Here is a 20,564-nt window from a genome sequence, read left to right on the forward strand (position 1 = left end):
ACCAGATGATTGTTTCTCTCTTCTTGAACTCCGTTCGTCGGACCATGTGTATTCCTTGGTTTGAGTTCGTCTGAGTTAGTCTAGTGTCGTATGGGAAAGTGGCTTTCGATTGGGGGCCGCGCCCAAAGTGGCTGTTGGGTAACCCGTCGAAAGTGAGTCTAATAAGTGATAACCTAAGTAGATTAGAAAATAATTTATAAATAAGATAATGTGCCTCACACATGGGACGAGTGCCATCATAGACTCGACATGCTGTGAGAAGGCCTGAAATGGCAAACCATCTTCCTTGTCTTCACGAGAGGATGTGTGGGTCCACATGAGGCTTGGATGGGCCGGAAGTTCGGATTAGGTTGCCAGGGTTACCAGTGTATGGGCCAGGACCTATGAAGACTTGCCATGGTATCCATACCAGGTTGTGTGATGACACTTGTCCCTACGTTCGCTAGTGTGTTGTCGTTTTGTCCTGTTTTGAGTACCTTTGTGAGTCGTCCTTTGTCGCTGCCCTTGTGAGTATCGGTTTCATGTTAGACCCTTGGGTGGTGATGGTTCAGTTTTATGGATGCTCTCATGGACTCTTATGTTATTAGCTTTGATTATGTTCAGCTGGATCCTGTTCCTTGTAAGGATCGTTTATGTATTTATTGACCGATGTGGTCGCTTGTATAATGTTTATGTATCGCCCTGATGGCTAGATTGTATGGTGTAACCTCTTGAATTTGTAACTTTATTATTTATCAGAGGGGTCTTGCAGTTGCGCAGACCCGGAGATGTAGCCCTTTAGGGGTGAACTCCGAGATCATTATGGTGTTATGTGGTGTATTCTCTTATGTTCCCTTTATTCAGCTTTATCCTGTATGATTAATTTATGTAAAATGGTTAAGTGGATAATTGGAATTACTATTAATGCTTATTTTCAGTTCTATCTTGAATGCCATGTGGATCGAATGCATAATTGGTTGAGATGCGATTTATCGTAATGCATGTGTGAAATCGTCCCTTTAATGCAATAAGTTGGAATATGGAATAATGTATCTTAGAGTAATAAATGATACTCAGTTGTTGCTAAGAAAATTTAATATGCTTGGAAAGATCTCTTATGTCATGATGAAATCCTAGTGTATTAGAATGTAGATGTATGGTTTGTAATTTTAAATTGAAATGCTTGAATGAGAATCATGAATGGATCTTAATGATGAATCCTTGCTTGTGTTTTACATATCAGTCCCTTGAAAGAAATTATCCTGATTGTGAATTATCTCGTTATTAAGATATTCAGCTTAATGGATTAATTGTGTGAGTTAAATGAATTGTGATATTTAAGTAATCTCGTTGGGAAACTCTTTAGGAGTTAGTTGTTGCCTTCCGCTATGTAATCTGAATCTTTGATATCTTGTTGCTTCTTATGTGTTGTAACCTTTTAAAAAAAAAAAAATTTGCACTCTATTCTTGTAATTTTGGCTTATCCCTTCGGGGTTTCCTGGCGGGGCATTACAAGTTGCTTCACATGGACAAGGGAAGGAATTTGCAAACCCCAAAAAATCAATCAACACAAACTCCCTCAAAATCTAGACTGCAGTGAATTTTGCAAAAAGAAGAGACCGAAGAGGTTCCCCAATTAACCAAGAAAACTGATGAACCTAGGCAAGAAAGGGGTGAGGAGAAGGGAAATGCAAGCCATGGATGAAGGAAATGAACACTGGTCTGGGGACGGAGTCAACCAGAAAAAAATCCATATTCAAGAAGCCACCCCACCAAATATCTCCACTAAACAGGTCATAATTATCCAATTGGAAGTTCACTTCATCCACAGTAAAGGCGAAGGAATGAACATACGCTGCAATTAGCAACTTCGTTAGGTCCCTCGACTGAGATAAGTCCATGAAATTTGAGGCAAATCTAGAAGTAACGATATTAGCTAATGGGTTTGCAACTATCCATTCTTCCCCAATAACCGTCCTAACTGCCCATTCTATAGAATCATTTGAGATTGCAAATGTATCAGTCATGATGATTGGATGAACGAATGCAAATCTCATTGGTTCATTGGGACTCCCCTGGAGAAATATTTGTCGAGCCATGAATCGATTGTGTCGACGCCACCTAGAATCAAACACTATGCCAACTCGAAGTAACCTCAAAACACCTTGTGCTCCTGCGAACCACTCTCAATAGAGATTCCCCACAAGAAGAGGAAATTGATTTGAATTCAAACAAAAAACCATCCACTTTACTGGACCCGATGAGCCTAAGAAAAAAAGTGTCGAACTTCTCTGTGACCATATATTTCAAGGGATTTCCCATGTGCATAATGTCTGTAAATCGCCTAATCATGTGAACAAACTGAAACTGAGGCTTGGAATGACCTTCACTTGGCGGAGTTGTACTACACAATAAATTCTTCCCATAATTCATAAGCAATCAATCGAAAATATGTGATGACTAATAACCCTTAAAGTTGCCTCTTCTTTATAAATGAATTGGAAAATCCGGTTAAAATAAAAGACATAATTATAACTCGCGTGATCTTACGGCAAGTTGATATAAGGCTCACTAGTCCAGCTTGACAGTGTACCATTCATATGCTAAATTGTTGCCACTTAATCCCCTGTCGTGACATATGAATTGCACTGAAAGGATAATCCCATAGAAGTGAGGATCTCCAATTAAAGTACTTTATTAGTGCGAAGGACTCCTAGGAGTGATTACCCACATGGCACCAATCAGTAGTCATATCCAAAGGGTTTTACAAGATGTCTGATCTGACAGCAACTGCACTTTAGCCTACCAAAAAAATAATCTTTCGTAGGCAAAGGAAATGAGGAAGCTCATGCCAACACTCTAATATGTGCACCTGAGCAATGTCATTGAGTTCAGTGACAAGTGCAATTGAAGTTCATCCCAATTTTAAAAGTAAAATTGAAATTGACCTATATGTAAAATATCACACTATGCCAAATCTGCAATCAACGCAAAAAACAATTTATAAGGGGATAATAAAATTGAGATAAGTCCCTATCTGCTTTATCCCTGAGTGATTTGATATCATGAAATTCCTGTTGAGATAGCACCACTTTTTTTGAATCGTGATCACACCCCAAGTTTGCCAGAATATCTGCCACCTTGTTAGCTTCTCGGTAACAATTCACTATCTGATAAGGAACTAGAGAAGGAATTAATTTTCTTGTTTCCTGTATAATGTAGTCTAACTGCCAATTGGGAGTTTGATTCTTAAGGAACGCATATATGATATTCTGAGAGTCTCCTTCGATAATTAGATTGTAGGCATTATATTTGATTGCTAACTTGATACCGAGAAGGAGTGCCTTTGCTTCTGCAATGTTATTAGAACCATTTGGGATCCTTCCATAACCTCCTACAAGTATTTTGCCCTCTTGGTTTCTGATGACAACCAATTCCTAAAGTTCCTGGATTCCCATGAGCTGCACCATCAAAGTTCAATTTGGAAAACCAACCAATTTAATTTCCTGGTTTCCATCTAATTTCCTTTCTGTCGATTCTGGATTCTTGATAGCACATTAGACTCCCCTTGAATGGAAGCTTAACGGATTTCCATTCTTTCATAATGTTATCATCCCAAGAGGAGAACAATGAACTTAATTTTTTCTTTTTGGATGTGCATGCGTTAACTGCTTCTGAAATTGTTGACTCTATTCTGAGCTTCATATCTGCTATCTTATTTTCCTCCTTTCTAAGAACTCATTTGTTCCTTTCCCACCAAATATTCTAGATCAAGACTATTGGGGCTATTTCCCAAATGACTACAAAGAAGGACTCTTTATAAAGTTTAGGCCAAGCTTCGAAAACTTCTCAGACTGACTGTTGCAGGGGAGAGGACCAATCTAATTTGTAGAGAAGCCACTTCTAGCATTCTTGTGCTACATCACATTGTAAGAGGAGATGATATGTAGTCTCAATGCTTGAATTGTATAGAATGCATTTGAAAGGTGTGGTAATTTTCAGTAAAGCCAATATGTCACTAGTCAAGATACGATCTTTCAATGCAAGCCGTGCAAAAGCTCTAGCCTTTTGCAAGCCACAATCATCCCAACAGAAGGAAAACTTTCTTGGTGGAGGAGTGGAGTCCAGATTTGAGAAGACTTTCAGACCATCCTTGACTGAGTAAGCCCCAAATTTTGATGGAATCCATACCATTCTATCATCCTTTTCTTTAAAGAAGATCTGTCTCAACTCTAATGCTGCAATAAGTTTTTGAATTTGAATTTAGGGAACTGGAAATTGTGCAAAGGATTTCCATTTTGCTTTGGGCTTGCCTTTAATAGATGTGATATAAAAATAATCCCTTACTAAACAACCCCAAGTATTTTGCAAAAACTGTTTAATGTCCTCTAATCCTTGGATGTTGATTAAAGCCGGGAAATTGTTCCATGGATCCTCCCAAAATCTTGCTAACTTGCCATTATGAATTACCCAAGCTAGATTTGGTAACATGAACTCTCTACAACTCACAATAAAGTTCCACATTTTTTATCCTTTGGGAGGATTGGCAATAGTAAAGATCCTTTCAGGTTCATTAGAGTCAAGATATTTGCTTCTAATAATAGAAGCCTGGATGGAAGAGGGATTTTCATAGAGTTTCTCAATAATAGACAACACGAACTTGATCAATAATATTCTACCAGCAAGTGATAACCAATTATTCTTCCAAGAGTCTATCTTATTTTTAATAGTTGAAATGATTGATTCCCAATACTGATTTTTGTTAACACCAGTAAACAAAGGGATACCCAAATATTTATAGGGAAGCTTGGCTTGCTTGAATCCTATGGTACTAATCATATTGTTAGACAAGATGGGAGAGAAATGAAATAAGAAAACTTTGGATTTTGCCTCGCTAACTTTTTTACCAGATGCTTCACAATAAGATTCTATGATTTCCTTAATGATCTTGGCCACCTTAACCAACGCTTCTGCAGACAAAATTATATCATCAACAAATAGGCAATGTGTCAGGACTAGTTGAGATTGGGGAATATGTATTCCCCTCCATAATGAGGACTCCTAACTAGCCGATATCATTCTACTTAAGGCTTCAGCCATAATGATGAAGAGAGACAAAGACAAAGGATCTCCTTGTCTCACACCTTGTGAGGACGAGAAAAAACCTACTAGAGATCCATTCAACAAAACTCAAAACTTTGCACCCGAAATGCAAGAAAGAAACCATTTGCTCCAAACTATAGAGAACCCAAATCTAATAAGGACCCGATGTAAGAAGTTCCAATTTACTTGATCATATGCCTTTAGCATATCCAGTTTGATCGTCATTGCTTCCATTTTATGTTCCATGATTGTGTGAATTGTTTCATGGACCACCAATGCCCCTTCTATAGTTTCCCTTCCCTGAACAAAACATTCTTGTTGCTTCGAAATGATACTGGGAATAATTTGAGCCAACCTTAAAGAAATGGCTTTTGAGATGATTTTATAAATTGTATTGCATAGTGATATCGATCTGAAATCTACAAAGGATGAAGGATTTTGCATCTTAGGGATGAGAACTATAAGAGTAGTATTGAACTGAGCCAACATTTTACCATGTTTTCTTGATTCCTCAACTACCCTCCAAATGTCTGAGCCCAAAAAACTCCAGCATTTTTGAAAGAAGAGGGCAGGGAAACCATTAGGCCCTGGAGACTTGTTCGGATGCATAAAGAAGACTATATGTTTTATTTCATCTAAAGTAAACGGTTTCAAGAGAAGCAAATTGTCCTGCTCATTGATTAACTGATGGAGGATAGTCTATATGTTTTGCCTGATATCTACCCCATATGGAACCCCATTTGTGAATAGTGTAGAAAAGAAGGAAACTACTTCTTGTTGAATCTTTTCTACACCCACTATGATATCACCATCTTCAATCTTTATTTGGTGAATTATATTGTTAGCTCTCCTCATTTTTATCGAAGCATGAATATTGTGTTTGTGTCACCTTCTTGTAGCCATGTTTCTCTGGACTTTTGTTTCCAAAATAGTTCCTCTCTTGCCAAGATTTCTTGAAGCTAGGCATTTAGTTCATTTTGCATCTTGTAAGTGTTCTTATCTATTCCATTTTGGATAATGAGAACATTTAAGTCTTTGATCTTGTTTTCTATTTGACTTTTGGCATGGAAGATGTTTTGGAATGAGGGTGTGTTCCACTCTTTAATTTTTAATTTTAACCATTGAAGCTTTCTACATAACTGAAACATCCAACTACCTTGAATAAAGGGTGCTTCTAACCACCATTTATGCAGGAGCGACAGAAAGGAGAAATCTTTGAACCACATCTTCTAGAATTTAAAAGATGGCCTGCCCTTCCTCAAAATAGGAATAAGTGGAACTTCAAACTGAAGAGCAAAGTGGTCAGACCCTGAAAGTGGCAAAATTATGGAATTTGGAATTCCAAAAGATGACATCCAATTGGGGTTAACAAAAAAATATTCAAGGCTCTCTGCTATATGTGCCAAACCCTTCCTTTTATTTGTCCAAGTAAAAGAGCCATTGATGGGGATGAAATCTTTTAATGCAAAGTTAGAGACAAAAATATTGAAATCTTGTATACTTTTTGGAGGTGGGATGATACCCCTATCTTATCTTGAGAAGAAAAAATCACATTAAAGTCCCCCCCCTAACAAAGGGGTCTAGGGGAAAGCTAAACAAAATTTGTGCAATGCTGTCCCAAACTACCTTCTTGCCTGTTGTGGAGGTTGGGCCATACACCGCTATGAGTTGAAAAGACCCCCTGGATGATTGAACTGAAATGTGAATGAAATTTGCCTTTGTTGCTATGACTGAAACACTTCCCACATTTGATTTCCATAATATGGCCAACGCTTTGGAGGCACCAATGGCTTGCGAAGTTGAATAGTTCCAATGTTGCCACTTTTTGAATAGTTGTTCATCTTTACTGTTTGATAATTTTGTTTCTTGGATAAGAAAAATATCTTCCCCACAATTCTCAATTTGAGATTTAATGTGGCATCTTTTTTCGGGGGCATTAATACCCCTAACATTCCATGTTATTATTCTCATTATGGACACATGGAGTGACTCACTCTCCTCAATCCTAGCTTATCCTCTAGGATGGATTGCAGTCCTTCTTTAATTTCCTCAGTCGTCTTTCTTGCAAGTCTCTTCTTTTTTGGAGGCCTTCCTACCTTTCCTTTTGGTTTTGAAACCTGTTTTGGGGATTTAGATCTTCTTTGGTATATAGAGGACACTATGGTTGGGTTGACTTATTGATCTTGAAGAGTGACAGAGAAGTGATATAGAGAAATGTGTTCCTGATTTTGATCCAAGTATCCATTGTCTTGGAATTTTGGAAAGGATCTTATGGAATCCACCTTAAGCTTGTCCTTTTTTGTGATATTATCATAGATTTAGAAAAGCTCCTTGATATCTAGATTATAAGTTACTTGGGCCAGTTGTTCATCTAAAAACAGTGAACAAGCTTTGTGAATCTGATCTTCAATGATTTTGTTTAATAGAAAATCTCTATTACTATCCAGTGGAGAAAGCCTGGAATCTCTACGAGACATGGGAAGACATCTTGGATGATCTGGGCCTATTGTTATTGATTGAATTCTATGCCTACCAATCCATTTTGTAACCTTGGTGGGCCCTCCATTAGAATACTGGATGACTACTTGGTCTTGCATTTGATCCTCCTCTTTATTACTTTTCCCCAAAAAAGAGTTATCGAAATAAACGGCTGTAATTTTTGCTCTATTCAACATATTAAGCTTTTCTGGTGGAAAGGAAAGTAATCCAACATTTCCCCTATTGGGCTAGGTATTGTTGTAATCTCTTGCTCTCAATTGCTTTAATACTGAGACTAAGCTCAATTCAGAGGGAAGTACCATATCCTAAAATTTGAAGTTAAACTTTTTGATCCCTATGCTTCTATGATATCTATCCCATTGTTGTCTCATTTTAGAGCAACTAAAACCAACATGTTGATTTGAAAAGAGTGTTTCCTTGTGATCTCTTAATTTGGAAGTTACAACTAAAATCTCGCCTACCCGTAATAACACTTCCTGAGAACACTTTCCCTCATTGGCTGAGTCTTTGAACCCAAGCCCCTCCTCTGGGAGAGGATTCACATATTGGATAGATATGGGCTGAATTTTACTCTAAAGTGGGGGAACAATATATGGATTTACTTTACATTGACAGGCTTCAGAGGATTGGTCCTCATAGACCATATTGATTTTGCAATCCACCCCCATACACTTCAACGTCAAATGGCCTAGGCACTCCAAGTGAGCATTGATTGTTTCTAGATCATCCAAGTGAATTTTTGGTGAACATCTTCCAAAGGAAAAAGACATAAGGATTTATTTGGCCAACGGTTTTGACAGGTCAAAGAGGAGGCAAAACCTAATAGGGAGTTGTGGTTTCTCAAATGGGATAAGATCATGTCTAATGGAGATTCCCAATCTATTTGCCAAAATCTCTATCAGGCCTAAATCACTATATTCAAGAGGGAGGTCCGGGAAAGAAATCCAAACGAGCAAATTTTATGATGACACTTTGAGGATCAAGTTCAGATACCACAACATAGTGAATAAATCGAACCCTTTGAAAAAACATCCTTTATTTTTATGAACTAAATCTATGGCAGATTTTGAGTGAAATGTAGCAATAAAAAAACCAGAGACCTAATTGCAATAAAAGATTTGATCTAAACCCGGCCAAAGTTTCTGGGCCCATGCATTTAAAAGCTCAGAATTGGGGGAAAAAGACCTGAACTTACCGATCAATGCATACTTCCTCAATGTCTGGATTTGAAGCTCTAGCATGGCATGTGGAAAGGATATCTTGAGGCACTCTTCCATCTCTTTCTCTTCCGAGTGAGAGTGCTCGGTTTTGTCTATTTCCACTTCCCTTGAAGATTTTTTAAGTTGTCATTGTCTCTTTGAAGGGCGATGAAGATAGTGGCCCTGATAACCCTTGATTTATGGTTTGTGCCTGATGTGAGAATATTTTCTCTCTTTATACTTACGGTCAAAGATTCTAGGCATATAGAGAAGACCCAAGGGGATGTCGTTGGGGGATGAAATAACTGGACCCAAAGAAGAGGTTCCATAAGCTAAAATGTCCTTTCAAACGATACGCGATCCAATCGGGATATTGTTCGGGAAAGTTAGACAATGCTCCCGCGATCCAATCTAGATATTATTCAAAAAGGTTAAGCAATGCTCCCTAGGTAGCCTCTACTCTACATAAAACTTCCCAAGATACTCCTGCTACCTGGTTTGGAAGTCTCGGGAATCATGAGAGAGATAACTACTAGGTATGTCTGCCAAACAAATGTCAAAGATAAGTTGTCTGCCTTTTGACTGACGTGGGAGGGAGGACGAAAAAAAGATTTGTTTCTCATATCGAATCTTGGATTGACCATCCTTATGGTTTCTGCCCCAACTCCTCCTATACTATTGGGAACCCTATCTTTTGCCCTGATCTGTAGAATGGTTGATGAAGAAAGCTTTTGCGGAAACTTGCTCTGTAGAATGGTTAATGATCCGCCTCTGCCCTCCATTGAAATTTTTTTGAAAAAGAAATTCTCCCTCGACTGCCTCCTCCTCTGCCTCTACCCTCCATGCTCTTTTTGTAGAATTCTGATTTTTAAATTTATTGTTGAGATCAAAATTAATAAATTCTTAAATAAAACAAAAACTAAAATGAAAAATGCAAAGAAAACGAGACACAAACCTTAAAGAATGGTCATGGCCTATTGGCACTTCTTTAGGATGTTAGTAAACACGACTTCAAGGAATAACCATCATTTCTATCAAGGCAATCTATTTTTGGCCCCTAACAAATTTAATGCAAACAATAAGCTACCCTTACCAGTCAAATCATATTGGTGAACCACCAAACCGTAATCTTCTAGCTCATAGAATCTATAATTTAGTTGCTAAAAGGAAAAGAAAATTACAGGTTCAACAAATCAACAAAACACAAACTATGGATTAAATTTACTAGAAGGGCTTGTAAACCAAAAAAAAATCCCCATGGAATTAGAAAGGAAAGGGCTATAAACGAGTCTTTAACTTTTTAACGGATAAATAGATTTCAAAAAGGTCTTTGACAAAACTCTAACCTAAGTAAAAGTCATTGGAAGAAGGAGAAGTGTATATCCTATTAGAGAATCTTTACTTTTGTAACAAAAACAGATTTCAAAATGGGCCTTGACAAAAATCTAACCTAAAGTAAAAGTCATTGGAGTTAGGAGAAGTTTATATCCTATTAGGGAATCTTTAGTTTTGCATCAGACAAACAGATCTCAAACAAGGCCATAAACAAAATTTCCACTTAAAAGAAAAAGACATTTTAAGTAGGTTAAGTTTTGAACAAATAATCAATAGTAATTTTGCATTATATTCATATTGAAAAGTAACAAATAATATTTTATTTTTTATCATAGAAAATGTTCTACTGTGGGTGCAATACAAAATTTTTGAATCATAACATCAAAGCATTGCATTTGTTGACACTAGAGTTGAATTACTTAAAAGAGTGTGGTAACATCCTCTTGTTGGCATTGCACACTCCAATGAGAATTGAAGGTGATTGAAGGTGTTGTCATTGATGGCAACTTTGTGGACCTTAAGGTATTCATCTGGTAAATCACAGACAGGTACCGGTACCAGCACCGGCATCGACAGACTCTACACCGACAGACACTTCACCGACAGTGACAATAACGTTCACCGACATCCCAACCGACAGGGACAAGTTTTGCATATTGTATTTAATTGTAATATCTTTTTGTAAGTCGACATGGCATATTGTAAATAGACTCATATATAAGTATGATATCTTGTAAGTCATATATATATATGCATGATAGAGGATAGATATGATGGATATGTAGAGTGAATATTAAGGTAGATTTTGTATAAGGTTATGGTTATAGTATGAGCTTAAACCGGTACTGAATTTGGCATAGCAGATGCTTTTTGTAGCAGTACATTATATTGGATTCTCATAATCCATTTTGTAAGTCAGTGAGACTTCCATTTTGTATTTGAGCAGTGAGCTCCAGGCAGTTGACCTTCCTGCATGTGCAAGCACCACATTATTGTAAGTAATATCCAATCATTGGCCAATGAGTGATTATTGTGGGTCACAAATCCCATCGAGATTTTTCCCACACCGAGGTTCATATTTACTGCATTAATTCTTGTTTACCGGTACATTGTTTTGAAATGTAAAATACTTAATAAGGTCAGAAAATCTGTAAACCGGTTAGATATTGATTCACCCCTCCCCCTCTCAGTATCTTTGGGACTTTCATCAATACTAACACCTCTTGCATCAGTCAAAACAGAAACAAAAGTAACATGATCTAGATATGGACCTTTCTCTTGCATTTACTATTAATCAGTCAGACTATACTCTATGGTTCACATAAAGGAAAATTTGTTCAATTTCTTGAAGGAATGTTAATCATTTATTATGCACCTAAATTGAGCAAATTATTCATCCTAGTTTTTGTTCATATTGCATATCAAAGTGTTTTCCATATTTTTAGACATTTATACTGCATTCAAGCATATATCTAGTGTCTCGTCACCTGTGTTGCTTTGATTTCAAGAACAACGCTACTATAAATGACTTAGCAACTAGAGATGGACCTTGAAATATTGTAGGGTTCATTCTCAAGTGTTTGTCATTCAACATTTATATGTACTCATATTAAACAATAAAATATTTTGCAATTAAATATGAGCTATTGGACCATTGTGGCATTTGCATTTTTCTTGTGTGGAATGACTTTCAATCTAGGGTCTATGTACTAAATGGAAAGAAGATTTGTAAGATTTAAAAAGGTATATAATAATTAATGATGTCATGTGTGAGATAGAGACAATCATGAGGGTCATAGCAAAATAAAGAGGTATGGGATGTGAAAAAAAATATCAAGAATCCATAGGCAGACACATTATTGGAGAAAAACAAGTGTGAAGATAGTCCATCCCATTACTTTGGGAGACGAATCGATGGGAAAATAAAAAAAGTTAATTTTAAAGAAGAGCAGCATGAATGAAAGGGCGTAGGAACCTGAACAAAAGTCCCAAACAATAATAACATTAAAAGTAATTGTTACCTATTTTTTTCCTCCAGGTCAAAAATAGCCTCTTTGGTATTATTAGTCTACATTTTAAAGGGATTTTAATATAAGAAAGACAAAATTATAGTCAAAATATCTTTAGTCCCTATATATCAAGTCATAAACATTAAATTTCCTCCTCATTTTGATTAAAAGCTTTGACTCTCCAAATTTATGTATTTTCACATTAAATGAAGGCAAAAAAGCATCTTTTGAGATTTGCTAGGAAGTTGGAGTTGAAAGCCATCAGTTTTTGTCATGTCCCCTCCTTGATCATTATTATATCCTAAATGAAGTAATTATTATTAATTAATAAAAATTATCAACAAATGATTACTTGAAATCATTAAATATTTATTTATTAAATATTATTGTCTAAGAATATTTATTAATTAATATTCTTGAAATATTTAAATAAAAATAAATTAATATTATATTTGAAAATACTATAAATAAATATTACATATTAATAAAATAGTGATTTAAATGTTTGATCAATAACAATGTGTAAATGTAATTGATCAATAATTAATTAATAAGTAAACATTCATTCCCATAACAATGTAATTAGAAATAAATATAGCAATAAGTTTAGAAAACAAACATTCAATTAAAAATAATAATATATAATAGAATAGCACTCATTCTGATCAATAAATAAAGTTAAGTATTATATCAAATATTAAGCAAATTGTTGGTGTCAGAGGTTGTCCCCTCAACAATAGACAGTGATATTCAACAAGAGTGGATTCACAAGGCAACATGTCATGAAAGGAAGAATACATACGTTTCAGAATGAATGTTATATATTAGCAAGCATGAGGTGGTAGAGGACAATAAATAGCGTTGGAATATTGACAAGTCAACAATGTAATCGAAACTAGTTAGATTTGACTTAGTCAAGGAGGCAAACAATGATTGATATCCAACAGATAAATAATTAAAAGGTGTGATGGATATTGGAAGAGATGTGATCCCTCTCAAGCAACCATTCCATTGAGGGGTAGAGATATATTAGGAACCAACTCTCATTTGTCAATGGGGGGAAATGCTAGTAAAAACACGAATAAGAATATATGGATAATAAACATCAATTACCATGAAGAGGTACGATTTCTTAATGACAAGGTCATGTATTAATCAAGTAACACACACAAACACACCAAGAGGGACTAAGGGAAATGAAGGTTAATATCATCATTGAGAACAGTCTGAATAATAAAGCAATATATTCCCTAAGATGACATCTATAAGATGAAAAGAATAATCAACTTGGTAAAGTACAGATTAACATTATAGTTGGCAGCATCAAATCAATCGATATGCCTTATCAAACCCAAAGACCAGTCGTATGATTAATTATGAACATCAAATTATAATTAATAAGTAAATATACTCTTCAATAACAAGCGATACATGCAGAAGCATTCCCACATTCATGGCCAAGGAAAGATAATAGATGCTTACATTAATTAACAAATCATTAGCGTTAGTTATCTTTTCATATGGGATGTGATCTCATGTCGGAAGGGCAGCTGTTCACATTTACATCTTTTCGCTTCTTATTTAAGAGACATCCATATCATTCCAATGGGGGAAGATAGAAGAATTTATATATTTATTTTATTCAAATCTGAATGCACCAGTATGACGGTAGATATACCAAACACGGATGCATGAGGAGCTGACGTTACTGATCAAGGAAGACTCTGTCGTAGAAGTTTATATCATTGATCAAAAGGACCCAATACTATATTGATGCTCCACATTGAAGGGTGAAACAAGTTGTGCAATGAGAGATTTCTGAGCATATGGAAATCAATATATAATATAGGAGTAGATAGTGAGAAATTTTATGAAAGATTTATGAGGAGATTGTAAGAGTTCTAGAGCAGTTTGTAAGAAGATGATAACCAGTTTATGGGGGAGGTTTATGATCCACATAATCAGGGAAAGTTATCAAGATAAGTTCCATCTTCTAAAATTATTTTTAGCATTATGATAGTTAAAAATGTATTTAGAATCCATTAAATTATATTTATGAATGTATTACAAATCTCGTTTTAAGTTAGAATTGTTGATTCGGGACTAAATTAAGATAAATTCCAAAAGGGGACGTTACAGTTTTTCATGCATTTAGGGCTTCATCTTATTTCTACTCAGAGTTCTTTCATGAGAATGAATTCTTGTTGTGAGTAGGTTCTCATGCAAAGTTCTACATGTCTACTACAACATCAAAGATAAATATCTCAAGATTCACAAAAGGGCAGTCATCTAATCTATGTAATGGGCCATGCGTAAAGGAGAGCAGTCATAAAATGAAGGAGCAGTCAAAGGGTTACTTCAAAGAGTTTGAACGTGAAGTTAGTCTCTTCAATGAAGGAGTTTGCATGAAAAGGTTAAGAGAAGCCACGTGCCAACTACAAAGGATCATATCATGCAAAGGCTCAACAAGCTCCATGCAGGTTCTTCTTTTACATTCACACCCTCTTTGTGTTTCATGATAGAGATTAATTTTTGCATGTATATAATGGATTTTACCTCTTTGTTTCTTTATTTTTAAAGCAAATCATTCCAAAATCTGTGATAAAGAATGAATGAAATTTCTTGAAGAGAGTGAATGAAATTTCATGAAGAGTAGTTCACATGTTTCAAAACTTGGACTCACACCTTTGACAGTCTAAACCTTTAAAGGAAAGAATGCTTGATAACTTGTATTAGACTGTCATAGGAATAGGGTAGGTTTGTTGATAATTTTTTTAAGTCATGAGCAAATAGCAGTCAATTTTTCATTTCCAAGCCTCCACATACAAGCACATCAAGATCAAGGTGAAGACAGCCATATGAAGCTTCTACATGACAGAGAGTCCAATCAGAGATATACACAAATAAATGGTAGTCAAAGGCAACCATGAAAGATGGAGGGACAACCCATGGCAAGCAATGAATCAACCCATTCAAGGACAACAATAGCATAGCCCATTCTAGTCCGCAAAACACATATATCACTATCAAAAAAGCATCCTTTAAACACACAATGACATAACCCTACCCAAAACAGAGAGAGAGTAGCACCTATATCAAAAGAATGAAGAGTTGAACATTATTCATTGTTGTTGCATTTCTAAACAAAGCATTAAGTAGTTAATATTGTGACAAAAGGAGATGTGATCAAGGATGAATCATCTTCACAGTGAAATGATAAGGATACAGAGCAAGCCTTTGTCCTAGACATAATAGAGGATAATCATAGCAGTAATGTGAGTTGTTATATACTTGAAGGCTACATGTATTATGGAAAATTGTAGTTGTTGAAGCAGAGTTGTTGCAACAATCTCTTCATGATTTTACGAAGCAGTAGTAGCACAAAGAACATAACATCCAAAAGAATCAAGTCAACAAATAAAAAGACAGTTGCAACCCTCAAAGTCGGAAAAAATCTCAAGCAAAGGATAAAAGGATCAACTTCAAGGCATATATGGCTATGAAGACAGTCCAAGGATAGAAAACGAGCATGAATACTCATTCATAATGGTTATATGACAGAAAATTTTGTTGTAGACCTCACACAATCACCATTAAAAAGATAATACAATGATAAAGTCATAAAGATAGTATGATCAGGTCAAAAGTGAATGACAAGGGTTGTGTGAGAAGCCTACATAGAGTGCCTATGATACAACCCAATAAAGAAGTTTATGATAGTGGTATACAATGAGCAGCTCTAGATCATAATGAAAGACGGAGAGTAGAATTGATTTGTTTTGTTTGAGCAGATTGGAGATTAATACCAAAGGTGAAAGTGAATAAACGTTGCAACAACATCAAGAATCATAAGGCCAATGCTAACCTTAATCAACATACATAGAGCAAAGATGATTCACAAAGTAGAGATGGGTGTCAAATGGCATATATGTATTTTTTTTTTTACAAGAAAAGACAGTAAAATTATCAAGCTGCAGTCTCTTTGAAATAAATAATGGATTCAAGAGAAAAATAGGGAAGGTCTTAACAGTAAATAGAGTAGTATATAAAAGTTGTTGACAGTGAATTTCTTCATGATTCAAGAGCGGACCTGAAAGTGAATAAGAAATAACAGTGAATAAAAGAATGAATTCATCTCAGAAATATTAATGCTTAAGAGCCCAAGTATCAAGAGTTCACCATCAAAAGAGGTAAAGAGTAGTTCATTCTCAAGGCATAAGGAGTCAAACTTAGTCATAAAAGGCCCTAAAAAGACAATTCTAAGAAGCAGAAGGTATAGTTCATGACAGTGATGATTGACAGTCAGCATAAAGGATTGAGCACAAGGTAATCATTGTGATATCAAGATTGAAGTCATAGTATAATGTATATGGTGTTTATTAAAGAGGATGCATTATAAAGATACTATTGTAGCATTTATGGTAGAACACAGTCAATCCTACCATATATCATAGAGGCATTACCTAAAATGTTCACCAAGGATCATTACATACATAGTCATAAAGATACATCACTATCAAAGAAACAGACCATAGTATCAAAGCCTCAAAGTAAACCAAATCATTGAACAAAGGCAACTTCAAGGCCATGAAAGCCTTCTACAAAGGAATTACTAGACTTGTGAAAGTGTTTTGAGCATTTCAATGGACAAAGAACATAGACAGATGAGAAAAAGGTTATAGGCATAGATCATTATAGTCAATTCCTTGACGAGAAAAAAGGTTATAGGCATAGGTATATACTTATGGATTTATGCTACATGTCTTATATGTATTTAAGTGAAATACTTCATGCTTTAAAGTGTATTCACGTGCCTTATGTATGTCTTTCTTAAATGTATATACACTTCATAAATTGTGAATATTTATGTGTCTACTATGTCTTCAATATGTTTGCTCCATTGTATGCTTTATACGTGTACGTGTATACTTGTATTGTATGTGATTGCTCCATGTTTGTCACATTTTCGGCATGACTGTGTCGCACACACCTTCCTAATGTGTGCTTAATGTTTTGAATATGCTTCGCATCATGATTGATGTGTTTTCAATGTGTTATTCCATGTGCATTTTATATACCTTTCTCCAATGCTTCATATCTTAAACATAGTTACTTCAGGACTAATGTGTTTTTAGAATGTTGACCTCATGTGCATTCTCCAACTGTAGATATCATGTATGCTTTACACGCAATTGCTTCCTATCTAGCGTATGCTTGTTCTACATAAGTGTCTCTCTCATAACCACATACACTCACATATATGCCTTGTGACTTAAGAGAATTTATGTGCATATTTCATACTTTATGTGCTTCATAACTTATGTGAACTCATGCTTATGCACTATATGATTCATGTGTTATATGCATTTCACTTGTATGTCACATGTATTAATTACATTCACTTATATTACACATATGCTTCACATCTTGTCTATGATTCATGTGTATTTTGTGTATACTTCATGTATGTTTCATATCTGTATACATACATATGTATACATTGTGTTTTATTGGGAGATGACTCGGTGTGAGGAAATTGTCAATTGCTTGAGGACAAGCAATTTCGGAAAGGGTGGATTGTGATGTCCCCTCCTTGATCGTTATATATATCCGAAATGAACGAATTATTATTATTAATTAATAATTAATTACCAACATATAATTATTTATTTATTAAATATTATTATTTAATTAATATTAATTATTAATAATATTCTTGAAATATTTAAATTAATAATATATATTACATAGATTATAAACAAAGTTTATTTCTGAAGAGTCGGCAAATTACTAATTAGCGATTACATAGTCATCCGATATATACATACGACTTGCTTAAAAGTATTAACTAGAATTAAAGTCTCCATACTATGGATTAAGGGAATGATCATCATGAAATTATGCCGAAACAAATACAAAGAAAGATTATTAAGTATGAAAAGGTATGATTTATATAGTTATTGAATAGTCATAACTGAATTGTTGTGTATTGAAACTATAAACTCTTTCTTTGAAAGGTTACATGCAAGATATTTAGGGGGCTTTAGAAAACAAAGACTAAGAGGAGAAAAGTCGTGAAAAACTCTATACCAATAGAATAATAATGGCAACAAAGTATGAGGAGATTAAAATATAGTATCGGCAATAAAGGTAATAGACAGACTAGTATTTTCTGAACATATACAAGTATCATCAGATCATTGTTCAAAAAATACTAGTCTGTCTATTATCTTTATTAATCTGTCAAAAAATATCATTAATCTGTCAATAAACTACATAAAATTAATGATATAAATCTGAGGGCATGTATTAATAATAAGGAAAAAGACTCGGGAATTCATCTTTGAAGATTAATGCATTTTGGGATAAGTATGTTTAATATATGAAGCCCCATACTGTCTATTTCATGACAGTGGCAAACCAGATCTGTCATGCATCAGTTTTGTCTGCCATTACTAGCTACTAAATATATTAATAACCAATATTTTAACCAATGATAGTATTAATAATTTATAGAATAGGTAATTAGCAAGTACATAAATTATTGGTAATGTTATATATATATATATATATATATATATATTCCAATCAGAATAAGGAATAATATAAGGGTTATAAATATAGATATTGTTATGATAATAGATATTACTATAATGATTATAATTAATATAATATCTGTTAGGAATACTCTATAGTAAAACATGGAGTATATATATATATATATATATATATATATATATATATATATATATATATATATATATATATATATATATATATATATATAGCAATAGGAATTTGAATAAACAAATAAATATGAGACTATAAATCAGATTGAATTATCAATTCAATATCGAGAAAAAGATTATGTTATCACTGGTTTGATTCATGTTAAGATAGATTTGTCTCCTAATCAACTTAGTTTAAGTCATAAGTATATTGAATTAGCTTAATTTTGGTTAAAACAAGCCTAGACCTAGTAGGGAACATTATAGAGGGCAAAGTCAAAACTAGTGAAAAGATTTAAGACAAGGCTTCTAGGGTATAGAGCAACAATATTGTTATAACGGTCCCAATAAAAGACATTTCACAGAGCAACCTTTTAGGGGTGGTCATATCATCCTAGTTTATCTTTTTGTCAGCAATTAAAAGGTCTAAAAGATAGTCCATAGCCTTATAATGAGTATAAAGACAATGATTTAAGAGTGTTGAGAGAGAAGAAGACTAAAGAAAACTCTTGGTTATGTCAACAAGATCCTAGATCATTAATTAAATTAAGGATAATGCAACAACTTGATAGCATAGGACAATCAATTTGTGATCAGTTTTGGAGGTAAAGGTGGAACTTTTAGTTTGAGGCCTGAAAATGGGGATTTTGGAAGATGATGCAGCAGTTTGTCATCAATTTAGGAGCCCACATGGATAATGCATGGGTCAAGGAGAGGTTTGGGTCCACAAACTCTCAGTTTGCAGCTATTATAGGCCTTTTTCTATCTCATTCTTCACCAAATTCGACCCAGGATGAATCAATCATGCAAGGTAAAGATAGAAGCAAGAAAGGACAATCAGTTGGAGCTCAGTCCCAAGAGGCACAAATAGTTCTTCATCAACTTCTCTTCAATTACTCTCAAGGCTTCTATTATATTCTTTCCTAGTTCTTTTCTTTCTCTTAGCTAGTATTGTAGGTTTTCCAAGCTCTTCCAAGATGAAGCACATTGTAACTCAGATTTTAGAAGCATTTTCAAATTTGTATCAACAATCCTTCTAGTTTCAATAAAAGAACAACAATTTTCCTTCTTAATACTTCATGACATAGAGAGTTTTGTTTTGCAGAGTAGCAATAGAATGTAAATGATGTTTGCAGCATAGCAAACTGTAAGATAAGTTTTGTTTTGGAAAATAAAAATAAACATGTTTGAATTTGTTATTGCTTGCTTAGATTATGGTCAAGGGAGTACTTGCTGCAGATTAGGCTCTCTCTCACAATTAGATTTGTATCATAGTCAATATGAGAAATGTTCTTTTAAAGGGTTTTCAGTCTGTTAGACAAAACAGATGTGTGTAGGACATCTTTTATAGAGAGAAGGGAAAGAATATTATAATGTAATAAATTATCACATAATGATTTAATCTATCAATCTCGATTTTTATTGTAGTTCATTTATATTCAAAGCAACAAAATAAAGTAATGAAATGCATACCAATATTAAAGACCCCAAATCTATAAAATTAGTTTTAAAAGTTCATCATAGAAGGGTATAAACAAAAAATACATAGAACAAAGCATGGTGGTCACACAAAGTGATCATGAAAACAATCTAAAACATCAAGCACATGTACATACTACGTTTCATGTCAACCTCACCAAACACATCAACTTCAATGATAGCAACTTCCCTGTAATTATTACCATCCATGGAAAATCCTAGTAGTTGATTGT

The 20,564-nt window shown here is 34.5% G+C and overlaps 1 long non-coding RNA gene across 2 annotated transcripts in view; it reads right to left on the minus strand.

The window, feature by feature from the left end:
- LOC131875491 (uncharacterized) overlaps positions 1–20,564 on the minus strand; it is an 87,397-nt gene that overhangs the window by 59,891 nt on the left and 6,942 nt on the right. The gene's annotated exons all lie outside the window — the stretch shown is intronic.

Source organism: Cryptomeria japonica, chromosome 1, assembly GCF_030272615.1.
Source record: "Cryptomeria japonica chromosome 1, Sugi_1.0, whole genome shotgun sequence".
In the NCBI taxonomy this organism is placed as follows: domain Eukaryota; kingdom Viridiplantae; phylum Streptophyta; class Pinopsida; order Cupressales; family Cupressaceae; genus Cryptomeria; species Cryptomeria japonica.